This window comes from Mobula birostris, chromosome 3 (genome assembly GCF_030028105.1).
Source record: "Mobula birostris isolate sMobBir1 chromosome 3, sMobBir1.hap1, whole genome shotgun sequence".
NCBI lineage: Eukaryota > Metazoa > Chordata > Chondrichthyes > Myliobatiformes > Myliobatidae > Mobula > Mobula birostris.
Window position 1 is genome coordinate 138,321,208 of NC_092372.1, and position 12,901 is coordinate 138,334,108.

The window sequence follows — 12,901 nt, forward strand, 5'->3', positions numbered from 1 at the left end:
TATTTCAATGTACAACTGCAACAAAACAACAAATTTTATGACATATGCAAACAATATTAAACTTGATTCTGATTCTGACAAGCACTTGAGTAAAATTTGACTCCCTTTCGGTGACTGCAAATGGGCTGAATGGGGCCAAGTAAACATCAAGACAGGGCAGTTTTAGAAATGCAGATGATGATTTGAAAACCAAAACCAAATAGCTTTGCTCAAAAGAAATTAATACTCTACTTGTTGTTTCAAAGATCTACTTACTCTTTCCAGAAAAATTAAACTCTTAAATTAACCTATACAGCATGTTGTTCAGTTGTGTAGGGAAACAAAAAACATTTGTATTATTAAATGCCAGATTTTCATTTCTTCTACTGGGTTTGAATTCTGCCCAATTAATTGTTCACACCCTTGGCTACTGTTGAGTTATGCTTTCTGGAGTTAACATTACTGACTGCAAAGAAACAGGTTACAAAATCAGTTCATTAATGGGTTATTACATGTAAAAAATGCTTTTTTGTTTGCTAAACTTTTAAATGTCAGCAGAACAAGGTAAATAAAATTGGTGAATGAATTCAGAAAATAAAACGAAAATTATCATGTAAATAAATGATATAACTGTATTTCATTGCTGTATTCTTGAACTGTGTTATGGCATGTAAATGTTGTTTCAACCATGTTCTAAGAAAAGGACTGAATATTACATATAAATTCTTGATAATAACGAAGTGAGCAGGTACATTGTAAATCAATTTTACAACTGACCACGGCAAGCTTATTACCAAACCCAACAGCAGTGAAAGAGTTCTATTATTATTTTTGCCAATGTGCTTCTGAAGAAGAAAGCCTGTGCACCAGAGCTTGTTTTTATTTCATTGTCCATAAGACTATCAGAAATAGGAACAGAATTAGGCCATTTAGCCCATCAAGTATGCTCCACAAATCTATTATGGCTGATTTATTATCCCTCTCAACCTACGTTCTCCCCGTCACCTTTGAAGCCCTTACTAATCATGAGCTAATCATCTCTGCTTTAAATATACCCAATGAATTGGCCTTCACAGCCACATACGGCAATAGGTTCCACAGATTCATCTTCTCTGGCTAAAGAAATTTCTCTTGATTCTTGCCCTACAGGATCATCCTTGTATACTCGATTCTCCACTATAGGAAATGTCCTCTCCATATCCATTCTATCTAGGCCTTTCAATATTTGATATGTTTCAATGGGACTCCCCCTCATTCTTCTAAACTCCAGTGAGTACAGGTCCAGAGCCATCAAACACTCATCATACATTGACACTTACATTTCTGGATATTTTTGTGAACCTCCTCTGGACTCCAATTTGTTTTGTATTACTTATCTAATATCAGAGGTCGTGCATTTAAGGTGAGAAGGGGCAAGTTCAAAAACAATGTGCAGGGCAATGTTATTTTGTGCACAGAGTGTGGTAAGTACCTGGAATGTGCTCCCAGGAGAGGCAGTGGAGACAAAGATGACAGGCTTTCAAGAAGCTCTTAGCTATGCGCATGAATGTGCAGGAAATGGAAAAATGTAAACACAGTGCAGGTAGAAGGGATTACTTTTTTTTGTTTACTTATTATTTCAACATTGTGAGCCAAATTGTCTGTTGATTGGACTTATAAGCCACTTGAGAGCCCATAAGTAGATCAACAGAACAAAGACCATCATCCTCGACCTTGAGGGATAGCCACGACAAAGACAACCATTTTTTGTTCTACGGTATGTTCCTCTATAAATGGAGCTTTGTTTTCATGCCTCTTCAAGCTCCATTTTCAGAGGAATAGCAACTGGAGGGATATAAAAACTGCTCTAGTCCAATCAACCTCTCTAACTGTTGCATTAGGTAAGTACTAATCATACACTTGCTCTAATACACTAATACACTAATCATAAAATCACTAGCCAAAGAGCTAAGTCTCATGGAAGAATATCTTACAGGAGAGGAGATAGAGATTTGGAGAATTTAAGAGAAAGGAACGAGAAAACTAGATTTTGTGAGAGCTCAGGATGCAGAGTTCTAAGGATTTTAGAGCAAAAAGAGTTAATGGAGTGGATGGCTGTTGCCTCAGAGGGATTTGTGCACAGGCTGACTGGAAGTTAATGTAGGTCTGTGACCACAGTGTTGAAGGCTGAAAGAAACTTAGTGTAACAGTTTTCAGCCATCTGAAACATATAGCTGATGGAAAAAGAGTGCCCAAAAAGGAGAATGTTGAAAATAAAATGCATGTATGAGAGTTTCAGAAGCAGATTTGCTGTGGCAGAGACAACAATGGTCTAAATTATAGAACTTAGTCCTAGGACAATTAGGACATTGAATTGGAATCAGTTGCATTTGACCTCAAAAATGTCAATGTGACAAATCACAAAGAAGTGCAAGGAACTTAAATTTGCATTGGGTGCTGAAGGCAATGATATCCTCTGTCCATCTAATATTGGATTCCGGAAGACGAGCATGGCAAATCAGATTGGTCATTTCAAATTTCTCGTATTTCACCATGACTAAGGAAGAGGCCAATCAGTCTATCAAATCTATGCCAACTATTCCATTCCACCTCTCACTTCCCTTTAACATTAACCTGATGCTCCACACCGAGTATTTTACCAGCCATCTGTACTAGGGATAATAAACAGTGACCAGCTTACCTACCAACCTGCATATCTTTGGAACGTGGGAGCATGCAGGATGAACTTGTGGTCACACTCAGCACCAGAGGTCAGGACTGAACCTTGGTCACCGGATTCTACTGAGTGACTGAAAGGGATTGTGCAGAAGTAGAGCTGGGTGGCATTGGCACAAATGTGAAAACTGTAATTTATCTGACTGTTGGTCCTGACCAGTGGTATATATGCATGGAGTAGGATTAGATTAAGGATAGATTCTTGAGGTCTCTGACTGAATGACATGAAAAGGTTGATGAAAATCATAGCCAGTTAAGATAATTTTCCCGCGGTGACTTGATGGCTTAGAATGAAATTGTTCAAATTGAACTATGTGCAGAGGCTGTGAAGGAGCAATGTGCTTAACCACGTCTCAACCCAAACAAGGCTGCAGGACCGGATGGTGTCAGTACCAAGGTGCTCAAAGTCTGTGCCCCTCAGCTATGTGGAGTACATTGCCATGTCTTCAACTTGAGCCTGAGGCTCCGGAGCGTTCCTGTACTGTGGAAGACGTCCTGCCTCGTCCTTGTGCCAAAGACACCGCACCCCAGCGGCCTCAATGACTACAGACCACTGGCATTGACCTCCCACATGGGCATTGACCTCCCACATCATGAAGACCCTGGAGAGACTTATTCTGGAGCTGCTCCGGTCTATGGTCAGGCCACACTTAGATCCCCTCCAGTTCACCTACCAGCCCCGACTAGGAGTTGAGGATGCCATCGTCTACCTGCTGAACCCTGGACAAGCCAGCGAGCACTGTGAGGGTCATGTTTTTTGACTTCTCCAGTGTGTTCAACACCATCCGCCCTGCTCTGCTGGGGGAGAAGCTGACAGAGATGCAGGTGGATGCTTTCCTGGTGTCATGGATTCTTGATTACCTGACTGGCAGACCACAGTACGTGTGCTTGTAACACTGTGTGTCCGACAGAGTGATCAGCAGCACTGGGGCTCCACAGGGGACTGTCTTATCTCCCTTTCTCTTCACCATTTACACCTCGGACTTCAACTACTACACAGAGTCTTGTCATCTTCAGAAGTTTTCTGATGACTCTGCCATAGTTGGATGCATCAGCAGGGGAGATGAGGCTGAGTACAGGGCTACGGTAGGAAACTTTGTCGCATGGTGTGAGCAGAATTATCTGCAGCTTAATGTGAAAAAGACTAAGGAGCTGGTGGTAGACCCGAAGAGAGCTAAGGTACCAGTGACCCCTGTTTCCATCCATGGGGTCAGTGTGGACATGGTGGAGGATTACAAATACCTGGGGATACGAATTGACAATAAACTAGATTTGTCAAAGAACACTGAGGCTGTCTACAAGAAGGGTCAGAGCCGTCTCTATTTCCTGAGGAGACTGATGTCCTTTAACATCTGCCGGACGATGCTGAGGATGTTCTATGAGTCTGTGGTGGACAGTGCGATCATGCTTGCTATTGTGTGCTGGGGCAGCAGGCTGAGGGTAGCAGACACCAACAGAATCAACAAACTCATTTGTAAGGCCAGTGATGTTATGGGGTTGGAACTGGACTCTCTGACAGTGGTGTCTGAAAAGAGGATGCTGACCAAGTTGCATGCCATCTTGGACAATGTCTCCCATCCACTACATAATGTACTGGTTGGGCACAGGAGTACATTCAGCCAGAGACTCATTCCACCGAGATGCAACACAGAGCGTCATAGGAAGTCATTCCTGCCTGTGGCCATCAAACTTTACAACTTCTCCCTTGGAGGGTCAGACACCCTGAGCCAATAGGCTGGTCCTGGACTTATTTCCTGGTATAATTTACATATTACTATTTAACTATTTATGATGTTATTACTATTTATTATTTACGGTGCAACTGTAACGAAAACCAACTTCCCCCAGGATCAATAAAGTATGACTATGACTATGACTAACCACATCAAATGCTAAATATTGTTTGAGGATGAACATACCCAAAATTATAATTACAGGATGTCCTTTGGTGACTCTGCAAATTCACCACTCTTCCAACCGTGTCATGGGATAAGAATCTGATTAGACAATCAAGCATAAAGTTGCACGAGATGAGTATGTATTTCAGAAGTGTGCTATATTTGAAGACTTTGAAGAGGAATATGTGGTGGAGATCCAGTTCTTTACAAGGAACGAGGAAATAATTTTTTATTACTTCCTTTGGGGTCTCTGTCATGCTTTGGCCAGTCTCTTTGCGCTTATCCTCATTAGTAGTAAGTTCCTCATAGCTATTCCCCAGGACCATGTACTTTTTTTTTCCTGCAATCAACATTGTCATTGGCATGAGATGTCTGGTTGTCTATTGTGTCAGATGCTCCTGATGCAGCCTCCTTTACATTGGTGGGTCCTGTCATAAACTAGGGGACCAGTTCATCAAGCACCTCTCCTTCATCCGTGAGAAGCAGAACTTCCCAGTGGCCAAACATTTTAATTTCCATTCCGCCATGGCGGTCTATGGCCTCCTCCTGTACCAAGATGAGGCCATCTTCAGGGTGGAGGAGCAACACCTTATGTTCAATTTGGATAGCCTCCAACATGATGGTGTGCATATCAATTTCTCCTTCTGGTAAAAACATTTTTTCCCTCCCCCTCCCCTCTTCTTCTATTCCCCACTCTGGCCTATTACCTCTTCTCACCTGCCTATAACCTCCTCCTGGGTCTCCTCCTCCTTCCCTCTCTCATTTGGTCCACTCTCATCTCCTATCAGATTTCTTTCTCTCTAGCTCGTTACCTTTCCCACCCACCTGGCTTCAGCTATCACCTTCTAGCTGTCATCCCTCCCCTCCCCCCCATGTTTTTATTCTATTATCTTCCCCCTTCCTTTTCAATCCTGAGGAAGGTTCTCAGGCCAATAGATGCTGCCTGATCTGCTGTTCCTCCAGCAGCTTGTCAGTGCTGCTTTAGATTTCCAGGATCTGCAAAATTCCATATGGTTTTGATTTTCTCTTCTTGAGTATCTTGTAATTCTTCCTTTTGATCTTCTATTTCATAGTCAGGTTTAATAAAATACCCTCATAGGTATAGTAAGAGTTAAAGAAATAAAATGGAAAGAAAAATATATCAGAAAAGAACAGGGATGCATCTGTAACTCCCTGAAGCTTTGCTAAGTGTTTGTTTCAGTGGAACAGGACCAAGAATACAATTGTACAAAATGTCTCTTAGGTGTTAAACTGCCAATTTGTTTTGCTCATCCAGGTGAAAAGAGAGATCCTGCCAATATGTTTTTCAATTTTCATGCACAGATACTTAGGGTGGCAAGCCTTTGCAATATCAATTTATTTTAATTCTAAAGCTATCAAAATAGTGATCATTCAAATACACATAACTTTTAATCCTTCCCCTTCAGTGTTTTCAATTACTTTAAAGTATTTTTGTTTCCCTCTTTTCAAAAGGTATACAACTACTTTTAATATTAATTGGATTTTGGATCCTGTTGAACATAAGAAATGAAGAAATAGGAACAGGAGTTGCCATCTGGCCCATGGATCCTGCCATATCATTTAATAAGATCATGGCTGATCTGGCCAGGAATTCAGCTCCACCTGCTTCCTATTTCCCCACAACCGTTAATTCCTCTGCTCTTCAATAAAGTATCTAACTATGCGTTATCAAAAAAAATCTAACTATGTCTTAAATATATTTAATTAGGTAGCCTCTACTGCTTCCTTGAACATGGTATTCCAAAGATTCACTCCTCTTGAGCAGTGGCTTGGATCCGCTCCATTATGCCGATCGTCACAGCAGGTCAACAGGAGATGCCATTTCATTGGCTCCTTACGCAGCTCTGAAACACCTGGACAGTCAGGATGCTCTTCATTGACTAACAGCTCTGTATTTGAAACTATCATCCGCTCGAAACTTATTAATAAGCTCCAAGACCTAGGCCTCCATACCTTCTTGTGCCACTGGATCCTCAATTTCCATACTTACAGGCCTTACCTCAGTCAATATAGATGAACAATGATATCTCTTCCACAATCACTGTGTGCACAGATGCACCAAAAACTGTGTACTTAGCTACCTGCTCAATTTGCTTTATACATATGACTGTGAGACTTGCAGCTCCAATGCCATATTTAAGTTTGCTTATGATACCACTGTTTTTGACTGAATCTAAACTGGCGATGAATCGGCGTATAGGAGAGAGACTGAAAATCTAGCTGAGTGATGCCACAACAATAACCTCTCACTCAGTGTCAGCAAGACCAAGGAGCTAATTATTGACTACAGAAGGAGAGTCTTCATTAGGGGATTGGAGGTGGAGGGGGTCCGTAAATATAAATTCCTTGATGTTATCATCACTGAGGATCTGTCCTGGGACCAGCATGTAGGTGTCATTTCAAAGAAGGCATGGCTGCCCCTCCATTTTCTTTGAAGTTTGCACAGATTCAGAATCAAGTAAAACTTTGACAAGTTTCTCTTGATGCACAGTGGAGAGTATCCTGACTGTTTGCATCATGGGCTAGTTTTGAAACACCAATGCCCATTTATGGAAAAGCCTACAAAAAATGGTAGATCACAGGAAAAGCCCTCCTCATCATTGAGCACATCTACATGGAGACTGCCACAAGAAATCAGCTTCCATCATGAAGGATACACTCCTTCCAGACCACGCTCTCCTATCACTGCTACCATCAGGAAGGAGGTACAGGAGTCTTAGGTCCCATCTCACCAGGTTCAGGAACAGATACCATCCTTCAACCATCAGCATCCTGAACAAGTATTGATAACTTCACTTGCCTCAGCACTGAACTGATTCTTAACCTAAGGACTCACTTTCAAGGACTCTACAATTCATGTTCATGGTATTTATTTATTATTTTTCTTTCTTTTATTTGAACACTTTGTCTTCTTTTGCACATTGGTTGTTTGTCAGTCTTTGTATGTACAAATGTTTGTAGTTTTTCAAGGATTCTATTATATTTCTTTGTTATACTGTCATTGTGTGCAAGAAAATGATTCTCAGTGTATGATACGATGACGTATACATACTTCGATAATAAATTAACTCTGAACTTTGAAATTATACTGGAATCTGGCTCAGAAATATATCATAGTTTCTTCATCATCTCTTGGTCTAAATTCTGCAGTTCTGTCCCTGACATTGTACGAGTGCCTTCGAAAGACGGGGCTGTAACGTTAAAAGACCCTGATAAAGTAGATTTGGAAGAAGATGTTTCCTATGTTGGGTGAATCTAAGACCTGAGGACACAACCTCAGGTTAGAGGAATGTCCATTTAGAATGGAGATGAGGAGGAATTTCTTTAGCCAGAGAATGATGAATCTATGGAATTTGTTGCCTCAGGTGGCAGTGGATGTCAAGTCATTTGGTATATTTAAGGTAGAAGTTGATTGATTAGTCAGGGCATGAAGGAATATGGGGAGAAGGTGGGAGATTGGGGCTGAGAAGGAAATGCATCAGCCATGATGAAATAGTGGAGTAGACTTGATGGGCCAAATGGCCTAATTCTGCTCCTATATTTTATGGCCTTCTGGTATTAAGGTAATGGTTTAACATGCTGGCTCATCACCACCTTCAAAAGGACAATTTGGATTGGACGATAAATGCTGGTCTTGTCAGCAGTAACTTCATAATGAAGTACCAATATGATAAAAAAATCTATTCAAATTTATCTAAAAAAATTATGCATGTGGGTGTGTGAGGATAACAGAATGTGAAAAAGCAACCACTTTTGATATCTGCAGTTTTAGAGCTAATACTGGCACAGGTTTGCCGTGCAGAAACTCCTTCCTACAGTATTCTAATTATTTTTCTCTCTAAGTTCTGGTAAGTCTTTTAAAGTGGCATTTGTTTTTGAAATTAGTCTCTTATTGAAAAGTTATTCAAATTCTAAATGTCAAACTGTACTACATGCTTCCAGCACCCACACAAATTTAATTTTGGATTTAGAAAAATCTCCATTTTCTTTCAATATTGAACCTGTAGACTATAAATTCTTCAGAATTAACTTCTCACTGTAATTCCCAATTGTTGCACTCAGCTTCATTTTATCGTAGACAGTAAAGCTATAGCCATAATCCAGAAACTTTCAAGGGGACAACAAGACATTAAACTATAAATCATGAATGTTTAGGAAATGGAAGGATAGCATTTGGGCCACTTGTAATAAGGGCTATGTAGCCTAATCCAATTTTCCAGCACAACGTCACCAAAGCATGGCTTTTAAAATATGTAGCCAAGTAATGTTCAAATGTGTTTTGGATTTCTGCCTCCACTATTCATTCAGACTGAGATTCCTTCTGGGTGATTCTTTTATTTTTCTCTATTCTAATCTCTGACCAATTACTTTAAATTCACACCCCTTGCTTTAACCCTCTACTAAATGAAAATTGTCACCCTCTTTATATTCTTCCCTTGTCTCATTGGACCTTCCCAAATCCTGTACAGTTCCCTATATTAAATTCCATATATTGGTTGCCTGCCCTACTGCCCAGGCCATCTATGACTTATTCCATTCTAAGGCTTTCTTCCTTATTGCAAACTACACACCCATTTTCCTTTCACGCAAAAGCTTTATCACTCTCCCATGTATGAACCTAATTCATCAATATAGGTTACAAAATAGAGGGTACCAAGTCCTATGAAACGCTACTGTTATCCAGCTACCATTACATTCTGTTGTTTGGCACTGAGAAAATTTTGGAACCAAATTGCTGCTCTTGATTGGATCTCATGGGCTTTTACTCATCCCTCTCAAATTTGCTGTTGGATCTTTACAATGCTAAAATCCGTGGGGACTACATCTGATGCATTGCCCTAAATGAATATATATTTCTTCTTCAGAAAGTTCAAATTATTATTCAAACAAGGCTTAATAATTCATGCTGATTGCCCCTGTTTAACCTTAATATTGCTACATGATAGATGATATTGTACATTATAATAGACTCCCAACAATTATCTGACCTGGACTTGTCGGCAATTGCCCAGCTTATCTCTTTCTCCCTGTTTAAATATCAGCAATGCCCCACTCTGCTATCACTGCTGTGAAGGTTTTATTATGAACTTCTATGGAATTCTATTTAACTGAGAATGATTAGGCAGCTCATTTTAATGAAAACTGAGAATTGGCAAGCTCTGTCATCCTATTCATAAAAAGGACATAACTTCTGGTTAAGAAGGCAATGCTCGTTCAGAAGCTTATCACTGTCCCAGTAGTCATCTCATAACCTCAAAGAGCATGCAGGACCACAGAATTGCATGCTCAACAGTGAGGAGAATAATTCTAACAAGTAGTTCAGAATTAGTTTACATCAGATAAAACTAAGCCAATTATAAAATCATTGGGTATAATTATAAACACTGATCTTTGGGCAGTACAATAGACCCTGCTCTGATTCTGTTGAAAGCACATTCTGGATCTAGTAGTGTGTATTTTAGTAGTATAAATAGGCCTCTTGCTCCACTAGTAGGATAGTGGCTGATTCAATTGTACCCTCAATTCTGCATTCCTGACCACATCTGTTAACCTTTCATTTCCTTGCTTTTCACGATTCTGTGCACCTATTGCTTAAACATATTCAAGAAGTTTGTTTTGACTGCATTTAGTAAGAGACTTAAGTTAGAGACTAAAGATTTGCAGCCCTGAGGGAAATGAAATTAGCTCATCCCTGATTAAATGGATGATCCTTATTTTTCAATAGTGACCTACTGTTCCAGATTCTCTCCACATTCACCCTATCAAGATCCTGTAGAATGCTAAACTCAAGAACTAAGGGCAAAAAATCCATGGCATTTGGTTTTTGAACATGAAGCATGAAGGAATTTTGTTATTCACCACATCCCTGACCTCAAAACTCCTTTCCCAAGCTAGTAATATCAAAGGTTCAAAGGTCAAATTTAATGTCGGAGAAATATATACAATATACATCCTGAAATGCTTTTTCTTCACTAACGTCCATGAAAGCAGAGAAGTGCCCCAAAGAATGAATGACAGTTAAACATGAGAACCCCAAAATACCCCCACAGCTCCCCGCTCCCGCGCGTAAGTGGCAGCGAGCACTGATCCACCGTCCCCCCCGCCAGCAAAAATAAACGAGCATCGGTACCATCACCAAGCCCAAACATGTGCTAAGCAATAGCAAAGACACAGACCAAAGTTACCCCAAAAGCTTTGCATTTCATCCGAAATTCAACAAACCACAGGTTCTCTCTCTCACTGCATTTGTTTATGGAATATCATACGTTGGACCTAATTCAAAGCATGATCTGTTTTGAATATCTTTTTATTTGTCTTTACTCTTTTCACCTAAGATTGTTGTTTTTATGAGACTCTCTGTTTGCTGAGCACAAGACCAGGCTTTTTGTTGCCTATTAGGTATCCACCTATACTGACCCATTTCCAGCATTCTTTGCTTGCCAATCTGTGCAAGACTAAGTACATAAATGTTGTCTCCACAAACCACTCAGGCAATACCTTCCAGATCCTCTCAGTCTTCCAGGTGAAAAAAATTCTTTCTTCTCTGGTACCCTCGGTCACCTGCCCTTACCTTAAACCTCTGCCTTTTAAGCCTCTTACGAGCTTCTCCAATTATGCCCCTCATAATTTTGAATTAAACAGGAGACCTCTCATCTCCTTCATTCATAGGAAAACAAACTCAGCCTGTCCATTCTCTCCTCATAATTGAAATACTCTGTCCCAGGCAGCATCCTGGTGAATCTCTTCTTCACCCTCCCCAATTCATTTAAGTGCTTCCAATAGTGCAGTGACCAGAACTGCACACAATAATGAAGATGTGGCCTATCTAATGCTGTCTCTGCTTTTATATTCCACACTGAGGCTAATGTATCATGTTGAATTTCCTTTTGACATAGGAAGAGATCATTTCAGGCCATTGACTCCATGCTGAATTACACAGCAGCCCATTCCCTACAAACTTTTTGTCTAAACTATATTTCTTGCTTTTCTATCAACTACCATTCTGCTGCATCCATCCCTCGATTTGAGTACTCACTTATACATTTGGATCAATTTAAAATGCCAATTAACCAACTAACTCCTATAGGTAACTCATAAGGTTTGTGAGAGAAATCCCATGTGGTCACAGGGAGCACAAGCAAACTGTACACAAGCAGCACAAAAGAATCAAGGCTAGATCCGGATTACTGGCTTCAGGCAGCAGTCCTGCTAGCTTTAGCAGTATGCAACCTTGCTGCAGAGAATCCTGCATGCTGCCTTAATCCCTGGATTTGTATACCAAGGTTGCTTTGTTTTCGATGCACCCTAGGGCCCGACCATTCACTGTTACTGTGATGAGATTACAGTTTAGAGCATCAGAGTTTGGAATTCAATTCCAGCGTTCCCTGTAAGAAAGTTTGTACATTCTTCCTGTTTGCATATGGGTTTCCTCCAGGTGCTCTGGTTTCCTCCCACAGTCCAAAGACCTACTGATTAGTAGGTTAATTGGTCATTGTAAATTGTTTTGTAGTTCGGCTAGGGTTAAATTGGTGGGTACTGGGTGGTGGAGCTTTGTGGGCCAGAAGTGGGGGATCTAAATAATAATAATAATAATAATAATAATACTAAATGTGTGACTTTTTTTCTTTTAATAAAAGGCAAATGTAATTGAACCCTGTAAGAAAAATCTACAGCAAAATATAGGTAGGAAAGCAAATACAGTGCTGGTCAAACTGAAATATGAATCTCACAAAATCAGAGCAGGTTTGGGCAATTATTTCATAAGATCATTTTCAGGATGTATTGCAAAAGCCAAGAATAAATACCTTAATCCAATGCAGCAAATTCTAATTTGCCATCTGACCTATTATCAAATATAGTAAAACCTAATATAAGTGCAGGTTATTCAGTATTCAGTGAACTGCAGTTTTTTTTGCTTTCTTCTTACAAGGGGAAGCTCTGTGAGGCGAATGAGAAGCTTGAGCACCAGATACAGCAGTCCTTGGTAAGCAGTGCCTTGGCAAGTTGCAAAATTGTTTTCACTTCTTAGTTTAGCAATAGCATGAAATTATCTTGAAAATTTTTTGTACACTGTATGATTTGCAAGTATTTAGCTTTGAACATGTTCTGCATTGATAGGTTGGCACATTAAAAGTGAACTTACTCTATAGTATAATATAAAAATTATATTCATCTGGGATATAAGCATTCACACTTAGAGGACATGTCACTTTGACAAAGCAACTAGTAATGTGTAATAAATATAATCTTGAAATTATGTGCAATATATATTATGTTTTCATGCCAAC

The 12,901-nt window shown here is 39.9% G+C and overlaps 1 long non-coding RNA gene across 1 annotated transcript in view; it reads left to right on the plus strand.

The window, feature by feature from the left end:
• The window catches only part of LOC140194715 (uncharacterized), a 214,997-nt gene extending 202,411 nt beyond the window's left edge, over positions 1-12,586 (plus strand). Inside the window, exon 4 of the long non-coding RNA XR_011885273.1 lies at positions 12,544-12,586. This is a non-coding gene — a long non-coding RNA (uncharacterized lncRNA). The remainder of the gene's footprint in view (positions 1-12,543) is intronic.
• The last annotated feature ends 315 nt before the right edge of the window (positions 12,587-12,901 follow it).